The 14,409-nt window shown below is 37.6% G+C and overlaps 1 pseudogene; it reads right to left on the reverse strand.

Moving 5' to 3' along the window:
• Positions 1–342: 342 nt before the first annotated feature.
• The window catches only part of LOC100967095, an 81,290-nt pseudogene continuing 67,223 nt past the window's right edge, over positions 343–14,409 (reverse strand).

Genomic DNA, 14,409 nt, shown 5'->3' on the forward strand with positions numbered 1-14,409 from the left:
GTATCTCTTGGTCTGAAGCCAGTCCTAAGCAGTACTTTTTTGTCCCTTCTACTCATACTCCAGCTTAGTCTTCTAATTGAAAAAAATTACAGTCTACAGAAGAGCAGCAAGAACAACATAATAACCAACACCAGATAACTGCCATCTAGATTTCCACATTTGTGGAGCCCATATCACTAACCACTAGAATCATGACTGAATCATTTAACCAGATTAAACACTAGCAAAATTCACTAAAAATTGAATTAATAGACAAGAGAGGATTTGTGCAGCTCTGTCTTAAACTGGTGTTTGCATTTTGTTTTGTTTTGTTTGCAACAGTAGGATTTAGTAGAACATGCCTTAATATAGGTGCTGGGGCTTGCCTATGGTGCTCTTAATGTATAAAGCCCAGACATTCTGCCAATTCTTCTTAAGCAGTGACATCCAGAAGTTAAGAGCCAGGTGGATGTTGTACACCAGTTCATTCATCTGTAATCTTCACATGACCAACAGCCATGGGCAGACACAGAACTTTCTTCATCTGGAACTCGATTGTGAACTTCACTTCATCAACTTTGGCCACCCTGTTTTCACTGAGTATCAGCAGGGAGGAAAGTTGCCAGCCTTATTTAGACCAGGGCCAAGAATTCATGGGACCTGTTTATAAGAGACCCTGAGGACAAAAAGACATCATAATTCTTGGCCAGCTCCTTGAACAACTTCTTATTTTTGTTGGGTTTCTTCAGCACCTGGATGTATATGTTGGGTATGTCCATAGCCTTGACCTTGTCACAGTACAGCTGGCCCCCCAGGACATGCATAGAGAACTTGGTGCAAAGGGTGGAAGATCATAGTTCTTCAAGATGATCCATAGCTCCACCATTTCCAAAAACTTCAGCTTGAGATGGTTCCCAGGCAGGACTTTCCAGGCTGCCTTGTACAACGTATTGCAAGAGATTTGGCTGCTCACTGTTGCTTGTGCCGTGACAACCAGAAAAGAGCTGAAATTTTTAGATAAATGAAGAACAGAAGCTATTCTGAAAATTGGACATTGAGCACAGTGGGATGATCATGTAGATATAAGCAATGGAAAGATTTGGGTTGGGAAAATAAATTTGGGGCCAGATTATGAATATCTGAAAGTCAAGATAGGAAAAGGGGAACCGCTGTTTTGTTCCCATGAGGAGAAGTAATGGTTAAGTATGTGCATTGATCATCACTTAACTCCTCCTTGTCTTTAAGAATTTCTAAGGAATCTCACCATTCTGAGGAAACATAACACTTCTCTTATTCAATTTGAAGAGTTCAAGACTTACCCAATGCTTCTGAAAATCAATACCCTGAAGAATTCTTGAAATGTCAGTATGCTAAATGGCCCTTTGAAAAATCAGCAAAACTATAAAAGAAGCAGAATGTATTTTGATGATTTCCCCACTCACTTTAGTGCCTTTTCTTTGCCTTACTCGGGCTGAAGCACCCAGGCTTGTTATCATAGAGAAATCCCTATCAGGACAGCCTTCCAGAACTGCACTTCATCCCCCAGAATGTTTACTTCCCTCCAAGCGATAATTTCTCTGATTTGTACACTGTTTTCTTAGGGCTTTCTTAAGTCACATCACCCAAACTAGCTAACCTGAAGAATTTCAGAAGTAGGCTATGAAAAGGTAATGCATTATAGGGTTGATAGATTTGGGAGGTAACAAATAAGCTAAAGACATGCATTGTTCAAATCTTACCACATATGTAGCTGAAAATTGAACGTATGTACTTGTGTTCATTCCTAAGCATGGCTACTGATTTTAATAAATGGGTAAGCAAAAAGTATACTGAGCTGTAACACAGAATCACTGAAGGTTTCAGAGTTACTGCATTCGAGAGTCATGGATTCATGGTCACTGAGCAGAGTAGCTGGGAAAGGAAGCCTCCTTTAGCATCTACGTCTGAGAGTCTTACTGCCTGTACCTCCCATCCTTGACAGGAAGAACTGAGATGAATACTGGAACAGGAACGTGCTGCCCATGTGCGTGTGTGATATGCCACTAACATTTCAAACATGATGCAAATACATGACGTGCCTGTCATTTTAACCTTGTAAATCCCTGTGGTTCCCAGTGTGGTGAGTTGTAAACAGTAATGTTTCCTAGTTAGTAGTATCCTCTGCTATTTCAAGGTCAGAGGGAAAACTCAAATGTTTATTTTTCAATATTAGGTTGAGCCAATCACATGCAAATATCTAAATGGTAATGCTTTCTCTACGCCAAAACATTTGCATTCTTTTGTAGTTACTCTGTGAGATATTTTAAAAATATACTCATTTTGTTCAAAAAATAACCCAAGGCAATGTGAATGATTTCTGCTTTCAGAACTGAAAGCTCTCCTTATTACTTAAAAGATGATGGCATATAAGAATCCTTAATGTTGAATCAAGCATGGCAAGGATGAATAACCTAGAATTTTTCCTTGCTGAAGGATTTTAATCAAATACCAGGCACTATTGAGGTCAGAGCAATGATATCAAAGTAACACAATTACTACATAACTATATCATCCTGCCTTATTTTTTTTAGTTTTGATTATTCTTTCTTTACTGAAATACTGCAAGTGGTTCTTTCTAGGCTTGTGATTTAATGGTCATTAAGAAGTTTATCTTAATACTAGATTTCAAGAAAAATAAAATGTCATAAACATCAGTTGGTAGGGATACTATTCTAATTTTATCTGTGAAATAGTATCTATAACTAGATAGGCCGTAATGAAGAAACCATGTTTTTTCCCACTCTCATGAATAACTATTTTTATAGCAATTTTAGGTTCATAGCAAAATCACGGTGGAAAATACTGAAAGTTCCTACATACAACCTGTCCCCACACACCAAAAAACTACTCCAGTATCAATCTCATTCACAAGAGTGGTACATTTGTTATTATCAGTGGACTCACTGATAGATTGTTATCATTCAAAGTCCATAATTTACACCATTTACTCTTAGTATTGTACATTTTTTTTGAAGTGTGAAAAAACTCAGGTGTCAAAATGAAAGTGTCCATGAAAGTCCTTTGTTCATTTTTTAATTGGATTGTTTTGTTTTCTTTTTGTTGAGATTTTGTTATCCAACAAATTGCCTCAATTTTTGTCTGAGAGAATCTTCATTTCTTCTTCATTTTTGAAAAATGATTTTGCAGGGTACATAATTCTTGCTTGGTATTTTATTCCTGTCAACATTTTAAATATTTTATTCCATTCTCTTCTTGGTCGCATGGCTTCAGAGGAGAAGTTGGAACTAATTCTTATTTATTTTCCCCCTTTTAAGTAATGTGATTCATTCTCTTTCTTTCCATGCCTAGGTGTAGTTGCTTCTTCCTGGAATTTACTCTATTTTTTGTTCTCTGAGCTTCCTGAACCTGGGCTTTTGGGTCTGATGTTAAATCCTCAGCTTGTTTTGCTTCTTCCTCTCTTCTTTTCTGGTATTCCCATTATGTGTATGTTATACCTTCTGTAGCTATCCCTAATTCTTGGATATCCTGTTGTGTGATTTTGTCTTGTTTTATTATTTTATCTTATTTTATTTCATAGTTTTAGCTTACAAAGCTCACAAAAGCATGAGGCTGCCTGGTGACTGAATCCCCCTGGAGGTTTCTCCTCTCCCTGGAGCTTTTAACTCTTGGTGTTTTCTCTCTGAGTCTCTATTTGTCAAATAGAGTTCAGGTTTTCCTACTCAAGCACTAGATCCTGCTAAGACTTCTGCTCACGGGTATCTGTTCTAGTAACTTGTGATTCTCCACATCTGTCTGTTTTTCTGTCCAATTTTTGGGCCAGCAGTTTGCCCTTTGATCTCATTTCTCTGATAAATCCAAGAAAAGTTTTGATGTCTTAGTTTGTTTGGGTTTTTTCTTGTTAAAATGGGGTGACAACTTCTAATCTTCTTAAATGCCGACTGGAAGCCAGAAGCCAAATCATAATTTGCTAATATTTAATACTACTTCTTACATTGTTTCAAGAATCTACAATATCATCTATCAAAACTTGAATGGACAGATAGAGAACTCTGAAATATTTTTAGAAGAAATGCATCCAGTTGAACAAATGAGTAAAAAGAAAATGCATTGCTATTATTTCCCTTTCCTTTATTTATTCAAACATTGAAGACCCACAGATGAAAACTAAGCAGGATGAAAGTCACCTAGGATGTCTATAGCTAAGAAAAGCAAAACTCCAGGGACAGAGAGAGACAGAAAGAGGTGTTCTCTGTCTGATATACACATTGAAGATTATAAGTTGCATAAAAATGGATAAACAAAATATAGATCTCAAGCAAGACAAATCAGTTATGCTTATTTGGGTAAGGTATTACTTTTGGCTTATCTTGAAGAGAGCAGGTGAAATAACTAAAGACAAGAGAGCTTCAGTTCTTATTGATACCCAAGACCCTACTTTCAAATTGGTCTTCCTCCTAGACATTCTAGGTTTCCAAGACAGTTATCCTGAACAAAGAGTTTATCTGAAGAGCTCTGTTTTGAGAATCACATTCATAAGAGAACTTTTGTTAATAAGAGGTATTGTTTATAGCAAAATATCAAGATGTTGATTTTAAGGGGAATGAGACAGGTTCCACAATCTAAGTTGGCATAAATATTTTTCTCCACTAGTTAGAGAGAACTTATTTCTGACTCCTCAAATTGCCATTGAAAGAGTGGGTTTTTCTTATTTGTAAGGGGAAATTATGACAGGAAACTTATTACAGGTAGGAAGAGTGACTTCCCTGATAAGCATGTCCGGTAAAGAGATAAATACACTTAGATCAGCTCCCGCTGGGGTCTTTCCCTAACTCAAACTTATCCTTTCTGTATAAAGTAAACTTTCTCTAATTCTCAGACTCCTCTAGAAGAGACCTATGGTAGTACAGTGTTACTGTGATCAAATTATTTCATATATTTCCTGAGTTAAGTGACAGTAAACCAATTTGGCCATAATTCTAAAGATAAAATTTCTGTTTGTCTCTCTTAGTCTTACTCTGCTTCACACTCAGGCAGAAAAAATGGAATCAAAATTACATATTGCCTTTCCCAATACCAATAGTAATTTTTAACTGGAAAAAGTAATACGATAAAAAAATGAATTAAGTTGAAGTAATTGTTAGGACACTTCTCATTTCCAGATCTAATCTACTTTCCTAGAATAAAAGAATAAAAATTCTCTTTCTAGCCTTTTTAGAAAGATATTTATTCCATCTATAATCAAGCGAATGTGTTTATATGCAGGTGCGTGTTTGTGATTATTCTATATAAATTGTTTTTTGACTTTGTTTCACTTAAAAGTACATTTACACATCATTCAACATAGAACATTTGAAACTTATTTTATTCCTGTTAATGACAAAAATAGATTCAACTTTATATCTCTACCATTGTTTTTAACTAATGCACTATTAATTGACATATTAGTTGTTCCAGTTTTTTTGTTACCGAAACATTGCTTCACTAATACCCTTTGCATTTGCAGTCTATATTCCAGACATGGATATGCAGTATTGCACGGTATGTGCAAGTAACATTTGATACATCAACTTACATCTTTAAAGAGATCACCCCTACCAGCAGCATTTAAGAATGTCCATTTCTCTATAATTTTAACAATACCACATAATATCAAATATTATGATGCTTAAAATTTTGCTCTCTGAAAAGTAGATTCCTGAAGGGGCCTTTCTCAATGTTGATACAAACAGGACATAGTTTAGTTACTTTATTGTTCGGCATGAACCTCAAAAGGATGAGTTAATATGCCAGGTCCCTTTAACTCTTCAGGCAAGATTAGAGAAAAAGATACACGTGTGTGTATGTATGTGCGTGTGCATTTGTGTGTTTAAATTCTCTATTTTCCTTGACATACCTAAGCAGTAAAAGTCAAACATCCTTTCAGGTTCCTTTAAAAAGCACACAATTGGATACAAACATGATTCTAATTTCCAGTTTGAGCAGCTCCATTTGCAAAGAGCAAAACTAAGTATAACAGGTATGTAATTTCATGGTGCCTTATGTAAGTGGTCATATTCTGTGAGGAGAAAATGCCAGTGAGGCATAGCTAAAGGTCAGCCGTTCTAATGAACCGGTTTCTGACTCATTGTTTTGCCTTTACTTTCCTGTTGCCTTTTTCTGTAGGTTATCCTTTGATTAGCATAGAGATTGTCTAATAATTATTGTAGTTTTTCAAGTTCAAATGATTTCCTACCCAACGTGTTTCCTTGTCCAGGATTACAAGCAGGTAAGTTCTTACAAGCTCTTGGAATGAGAGAGACAGAGCGGGTGGGAAACGCCCTAAGCAGAAAGCTTAGGTCTATTTTGTTAAATTCTCTGTTGCAAGAATCCTGTGGAGGTGGGTAGGTTTTTCCAGTGGAAAAAAAATGTTTCCTGTGTTTCAGAATTGGATTTGCTGCTATATTTTCCTCATGTGACTGCATCTTATCAGTTATCTTTAACCACATTCCTTACTTCTCTATGCCTGAGTCTGTTGGTGATAGAACACGAATGTTATGTAAGCAAAATAATAGTTGACTTAATTTTTCCTAAATGGTGTCAGGAATGGCCCACTTTTACACATACTTCCTTCTCCCCTTCCTATTTTTGACTGCTGTGGGACCTCTACTCAGGTGATTTTTCAAAAAGACTATATTGTAGTGTCATATCATATTAAAATAACCTGAAATTCACGTTTTCCCAGCGGGACCACTGCAGAGTAGCAGAGTATCCTGTGTGTTTCTCCAAGCTCGTAACGAGGTGAACTTAGGTGAGTTGTGAGCCATCCATATGCTAGGTCTACGTCTGATTTTATTCACTCACCACAATCTCCCAATGAAGTAGACATTATTATTCAAGTTTTATGGGTTCAGAAATGAAATTATTGAGAGCAAGGATATCAGCTAATATCACCTGGCTAAAATCACCAAAGTCAAGCTTTGAGAGAAAACTTAAAGCTGTGTTTTTTCTGCCACTATCTTGCCTCAATGTGTTGATGGTTATACGTCCCTTAAGATAATGTACACAAAAGTATTGGCAACTTATCAAATACTTGCAAGTGGTATGTATCAATGTTCAGGGGTAGTTTTTCATATGTTTTGCATGATTTTATCTTTCCTTTAACATAGACGAAATGGAAGTGAAAATTAAATGAATTTAAAATGTGCTGGACCTATGAAAAGATATATAAATAATGTCTACCCATATGCCCACAGCTCAGCTTAAGAAGCGAAACATCTTAGTAATAGTTTAGTAATGGTCCTGTCTGACCTACCTGGTATAGGTTTCCCCGCCCTTTATCTTCCCTCCCACCACCTTCTTTCATCCCCCTAAAGAAGCAACCACCCTTCTGAATTTGAGATTTCTCATTCTCATTTATTTCTCCAATAATCTAAATAACACGTGGTAGAATTTCTGGTTTTTAAGTCTCTATATACATTTTATCACACTTTAATCATTCGCAACTTGCTGTTTCAACAACTTTATGTTTTTGGAGTCCTCTGTGCTGGTAAGTAAACTTGTAGACTTTTAAGTGAAAACATCTAAAATGCTCTTTTAAAATGTTGATAATAAAAATAATAATTTGATTCTCTGAGCAACAAACTGAAACTGAGTGCTTTGCATGTTAATTCATTTAAGCTTTATAATACGAGGGGACGCATATCATTATTTTAGTATTATTGCTGCAGCTCGGAGAGTTTATTACTCATACGAGATAACAGCCAGTAGCAGAGCTAGAATTTCAGCACAAGTATTTAAAATTCCAATTCTATGTTTCTTTTCTATTACTCTGCGCTGCCTACCTTTAGTGAATTCTAACTTTCATGAATTCCAACTTTCATCTCATTCAATTTTTTTCGAGGTCAGGGCTCCAACACCTGGCCAAGGGCAAGGCATAGGGCAAGAAACAGTGACCCCTGTGTACATCGAAGCTGTCTTGGTAATGCAGCCCCAGGTTTACCATCTCCCTACTGCCTCTCATTTACAGAGGCCATTACCCTCTGCTCTTACTGTGCTGTGTAGTGATATTTGGCATCACCTACGGCACCTGTTTCCTGAGACATCCTATCCAAGAAAAAAAATAACTACTCCATGAATCCATCCCCTAACTGAAGCCTAGGCCAATTCACCACCAATGCACAATGATTGAAAAGATGCCATAGAAAAATGTAATAGGCCTTCGCAAACCAGCCAATGGTCTAATTGTTAAGCAAAATTGCTGTGTCTTGCAATTACTACTATTACAAACTATCCATTAAAGAGCAGCCTCTGCTTCCCTCTTGACTCTTTCATTAGCACAATACTCCCACATTAGTTCCCAATTATAAACAAGCCCTATCCAGATTTACATTGCTCTCCAAATTACATACACAGACTGATTACTGTTTCTTAAAAGAGCAAAATCTATGTGAGCACTAAATACTCCTTTCCTTTCAGAGTGTTATGGTTTCGTAGTCACACACTTCTGAATACATGTGGCAACAGCCTTTTAACTCAGCCTGCAGAAGCCAGGCATTATCCTTGCAATGTAGTTCTTCTAAAGCAGAACCTAAAGGAACAGAATCTTAAGCAGTTTATTTTCTTGTCCATTGTAGAAACCTATACCTCTCTCTTTCTGTTCATTCCCTCTTCTCTTCCATCTTTCTTGTTTTCTCTACTTACCTTGGTGTTTCTATAATTCTCTCATTTTTAATAGTCTGGGTCCTCTCTGATTCTGACTGTTTTTATTTACCTCATTAGTATTTTCCAATATGTGCATTGTTTTGGCGTTCCAGCCAGTTTGATTCTCAGCATGTTGGTACTTTAGACTCTCCACCATTAGCCTCCCTACATTGACCACCGCCTTAAGTTGACCTAATTTTCATAGACCAGACATGCACCACAGGTAACCGAGTACAGTAGCCTAGTTCCTTGTTTTGACCAGTTTGTTACAGTCCCTTGGGTGGTCAACTGACAGAGGTTCTATTATTTGTCTTCTGTCTAATGATGGTTTATTCCTGTATCTCTGCGAAATTTTCTGTAAAATAGTCCCAAAAAGAGCTTGCAGGCTGGGCACGGTGGCTCATGACTGTAATCCTAGCACTCTGGGAGGCCGAGGCAGGTGGATTGCTTAAGTTCACGAGTTCAAGACCAGCCTTTTAGTAGAGACCCTGTTTCTACTAAAAATAGAAAAACTGAGGCAAGAGGATTTCTTGAGCCCGAGTTGGAGATTGCTGTGAGTTATGATGCCACAGCCCTCTACCCAGGGCAACAGCTTGAGACTCTGTCTCAAATTAAATAAATAAGTAAATAAGCTTGCAACTGGTGAATCTGAGCTTAATCTAGAAGACAAAGTTTGTCACTTTGGTTCTCTATATCACCTTGTATTTTCCCAGAATACTGGCTCTTCTCAGATTCCATGTAAAAGGCACTCTGCTTGAGAATTATTCGGAATAGTCAAACATTCAGTTTTCTGTTGAGATTCTTTCATTTGTTTATTTAATAGAGGAATAATTCTGAGATTGGAAATGGCAAACACAGAAAGAACTAAATCAGTTCTTCCTAGAAGGAGGGCTAATATTGTGTTTTGTACAACAGGCCCTGTTCTTTTCTCTTAAAACCCATTTACTTCTTCAACGACTGTGACTGACCATTTACCACCCCAGGGAAGTGTTTTCACTTCAAGCTGAGGCACATTTATGGTTTCAGCCCTCCACCTAAGACCCTTTCAACATTTTCTACCATTCTCTTGGGTACGACCCCGTATGCCCAAAACAGAGTTTTTCTAACATGTAATCATTCCTAATTTTTCATCTGACATTGTTATTCATTTGGTATGCTTTTCAATTTTAATCCAAATATTTTACTCATTTTTTTACCCTCAAATTACAAGGCAGCCATTCTTATTTATTTAAATGAAACTAAAGTTTAAACCTGTAAACAATATTGACATGATTTACTTTAGAATATTTCAATGTTTCCCATGGCAGTCAGCATGTGACCTACACTCTCTATCTTGGTTTATACATTTCTGCCTGAGATGTTCCATGCCTTCCTCTCCCTCCGCACTCTGAAGCATTCTCCTCACTCACTTTTAACATGGCACAACCACAGTGTCATTCTGTAAAGTCCTGAGACTCACCAGGTTCATTCCTGTCCTAAGGAACTGCTATTCCCACTTGGTATGTCCTCTGTGTGGACGGTTCCTGGCCTCAGGACTCAGAAGGGGTTGACTTTTTTTTTTTTTACCTCTCTTACTATAGCTTAAATCTCAGCCATCCCTTTCCACATCTTCCTTGGCATAGAATACATTCTTAGTAAACACTTGTTAAATCTGCCAGCTAAAAATTACCAACATGTTCAATTTTTAAATAGTATATATTCTATTCCTATTGGTGTGGGTTATGTCACCTAAGGTGTGATTTGGAGAGAAAAATACTTGTCTAAAAATATCTGGTGGGAGGAAGAAGTAAGGCCATTGAGGTGGCCTGTGCTCTCTGGGTATCACCCCCATGCTCCACCAGATCCTTCACTTCCTCTGTTGCTCTTTTATGGGAGTCTGTAGTCTCATGCATGGTATTAAAGTTTGAGAAAGAGAATCGTAGTGTCAGAATCTCTTTTAAAACAGTACTAGTATCTAATTGATCATGGTTAGCTCAGGAAAAGGTAATAAAGCTTTGATAATGTAGAGATATCAATCACAGATCAGATTATTGAGTAACGATGGGGTTAGTCCCCATAAACCCATTGCCAGTTGAAATGCCATAAGTCAAAAATGCATGAGTACACCTAACATACCAAACATCCTAGCTTAGTCTAGCCTACCTTAAAAGTGCTCAGAACACATACCTTAGCCTACCATTAGGAAAAATCGGGCAACACGAGATTCTGTAGAGTGTTAGTTTTTTACCCTCAGGATCATGTGGCTGAATAGGAGGAGAGCTTGCTGTCAGGCCCAGCATCACGAGTGTATTTTGCCGCGTACTACGAGCCAGGAAAATGCCATAATTCAGAATTGAAAGCGTGGTTTCTTTTGGATGCATTATCACTTTCACACCATCATAACGCTGGAAAATCATTTCGAACCATAGTAAGTCAGTGATTGTATTTTTCCCTCTGTATTTTTCACAGTTATGTAACTTCTCTGTTACCCATCAACAAACAGAAAGCAGGAAATCACAGAGCGGACGAGGTAACTGTCATGAGGTCATCCTACCTTGTTTTCTGTTGCCCTGTATAGACTTATCAATCAGCTTTCTTCAAAATCGTACATTTTATATGCAAAACATATTTTCAGCTACTCGTAGGGCACCATGCCCACCAATACTGCCCAGAGGGTAGAAACAACTCACAGAAACATTTCCTTTTTCATTCTTTTCCTCATGGTTATCTACTGTCTTCTGCCCGTGCATAAGCCTGCCAAGTGGTGGTTCCAGATCTTGCCACTTCACACCCAGTTGTGGATATGAGAATAAAATGCATCAAGATGGTCACACATTGAGCACCAGATTTTAGGTACATTATCACTGACATAGTAATTTCTTTCATTGTCATGACATAATTCTTTTGATCCAGCTCAAAATAGAATTGGCCTTTTCTTTCCCGTTTCTTTGTCAACAACTATTTTTGCAAGGTTTTCATTACTTCTTAATTGTTCAAACTTCCTATTTCCATTTTTCTTGTTAAAGACTGATTTTACAAATGAGTTCATTATCTCTACCATTTTAGACTCATCATTAATTTCATGCTCTTCATTTATTAGTGGACCTATTTTCTCCCTGGTACTTCTTTTTTCTCTGCAGTACTTGTAAAAGGCCCTGGTTTTCTTTGACTCCCCTTTGCTAGCTTTAATTTGTTCTCCGTATGTTACCGGTGTCATTCCTGTGTTTAATTGATATATCCCCCCCTTTTATTCCAAGTAGCAGGTTTTCCTCCATTGACTTCAACATAAAATATTAAAAGACATTTATGTTTACACTTCATATTTGCACACCTCATTCTTTAAACACATTTTAAATCTGTTCTAGTCTACTTAAAACAGCAATGGAATAAGCACTGCCAGAAAGAGAATTGAGACCATTCCACATCTTATAAGCACATCACTGCATAGAGTACATTTCTTATCCTAAATTGGTGAAGAAATTTGTGATGATTTTATCTGTGAGAGTGAGACAGAGCATTATTCAACCATGTCCTCAGCCAGAGAACAGAGAAAATCTGAAGAGTAGAATTTTGATGGCTAAAGTTATGAACATTCAAGAAAAAAATTATAATAAATAAGGTAGAGGTATGTTGGGAGATAGCAAAGGACCAAGGCATCAGAGATGTGGTTCAAGACTTCAAAGATTTCTGAATAATTTCAATCAGATGGATCTTTTGCTCTTTCTTTGCTAGCGTCCCCTCATCTCCATTTTGACCTTCTCCTCTCTGTATTTCTTTGGAAATACAGGGGTGGGAGTTGGGAAAGAAATAGGGATGTATTTGCATGTAGAACACTTTGGCAGATCTAAGCAGCAAATAAACTGTAATCCCTGATTCCTACTGCGGTACAACAGAGCGTTGGATTAGGAAAGAGGCGGCCTGGGGTTTTATTGCAGGTTTCCCATTATTTGACTTCTTAGCAAATGAGCTTTCTCAGATGTAAAATGTGGGCGTTGAATCGGACGATAGTTAAGATTCTTTCTATCGCTAAGCATTCTGTATGATTCTTAAAATTTGGCAACTAGTAAGTCATTCACTCGAGGTTTATTTATGTATTCCAGTCATTACACTCCTAGTAATTACTTTAGACTCCTCCTTGGAACTCCACATGCCTGATTGTTCCACACAGCAAATATGTGTGCGAAACCACAGAAGCCAATCCTATACGTCACCTATGTTTGCCACCATTGCCCAGGGTTACTTTCTGACTAATCCCTGAATGATTTTGTTTATATTTCACTTGTACTTAGCTTTGAACTCTGGATGTTAACATCTTAACCTCGAACTGATCTTTAACCCATTCAGAGTTGGTGCTCATTAGGGTTCTGTATGGCACATGGCTTTAGAGGCTTTAGTGAACATCTGTGACTCTACCATAATCTGAGACAGGAGAGGGAACTCTCTGACAAGCTGTAGATCTAAACAATGCTGCCTCTGCTGCTTCAAACAAACTGGTCCCTGCCCTTCACTGACCTATGTAAGGTTCAGAGGTGCATCAAAAATTATTTATTATTAATACTTTTTTTTTTGAGACAGAGACTCACTTCATCACCCTTGGTAGAGTACCATGGCATTATAGCTCACAGCAACCTCAAACTTCGGCTTCAGCAATTCTCTTGCCTCAGCCTCCCAAGTAGCTGTAGTATAGGCTCCCACCACAACGCCCAGTTTTTTTTTTTTTTCTTTTGAGACAAGGTCTCACTCTGGCTCAGGCTGGTCTTGAACCTGTGAGCTCAGGCAATCCACCCACCCTGGCCTCCCAGAGTGCTAGGATTATAGGCACAAGCCACTATGCCCAGCCTATTAATAAGTATTTTGTCCTCAAAAAATATTTTTTCTGAGTCATAGCTTTGCCATTTGTAAAAAACTGCTAACCACCTTCATCAAAGCTGCTATGAATATCAAATGAAATAATTTCTGTAAAATTTCTTTCTAAAATATCTTAGGAATTCCTAAATGAATAATTACTTTCTTGACACCTGGGCCTTATTCTTTTTATCATTCTTGCTTTTGTTATTGTTGTCTGTTTACAAGTACGCTCCTACCTCTCCTCTTCGAAATTATTTTTTTTTCATGCTAATAGACTCCTACTCATCCCTCAGAACCCAGGGCAAATGTTCTTTCCCAGTGCAAAGAGCCCTGCCTCCTCTCCAAGCCAGAGACATCCACATTCCCCTTTATCCTTTCTTTGTACTTTATTCCCCCATCTACTTAGTTACAGCAGAAGCAGCCCCCTAGGAAATATACTTGGAGTACTTCATTCTGTATATGTGTGATTTCATCCTGAAATAACAATATCAAGTGAGAGGTAGCTTTATTTGGTCCCTTGTTTTTATATGAAACTGAGGCCAAATAACTTCTTAAAGATCACCCAATTAGAAAGGCCTAGGCTTAGACCAGAACCCATGCCTTAGTCTTCCCACTCCACCTGAGTATCTTCCAAAGTGTCCTCACAGAAGAATTGGTGGAACCAATTGGGACCAAGGAGCATAACTCTGCCCTTACTCAGAGCTTCATTCATTTCTTGCTACCCTGGGTTTGTAGTGCTGGGTTTTCCTGCCCTATATCTTTTAATATTCTACTTTTTATTCTCCTTGCTTTCTTGTACTGGGTAGTAATTTTTCATGAAATTCACAGGCTTTCTCAGTCACTGTGTTTGGAATGTCTCAGTGGTCAGAGTTCTTTTCTTTCATTTCCAAGAAGGTCTGCTTTCCTTGCAAAATCCTTTTCTTC

Source organism: Otolemur garnettii, unplaced genomic scaffold (assembly GCF_000181295.1).
Source record: "Otolemur garnettii isolate 467f Iridium unplaced genomic scaffold, OtoGar3 scaffold00052, whole genome shotgun sequence".
NCBI classification, from domain to species: domain Eukaryota; kingdom Metazoa; phylum Chordata; class Mammalia; order Primates; family Galagidae; genus Otolemur; species Otolemur garnettii.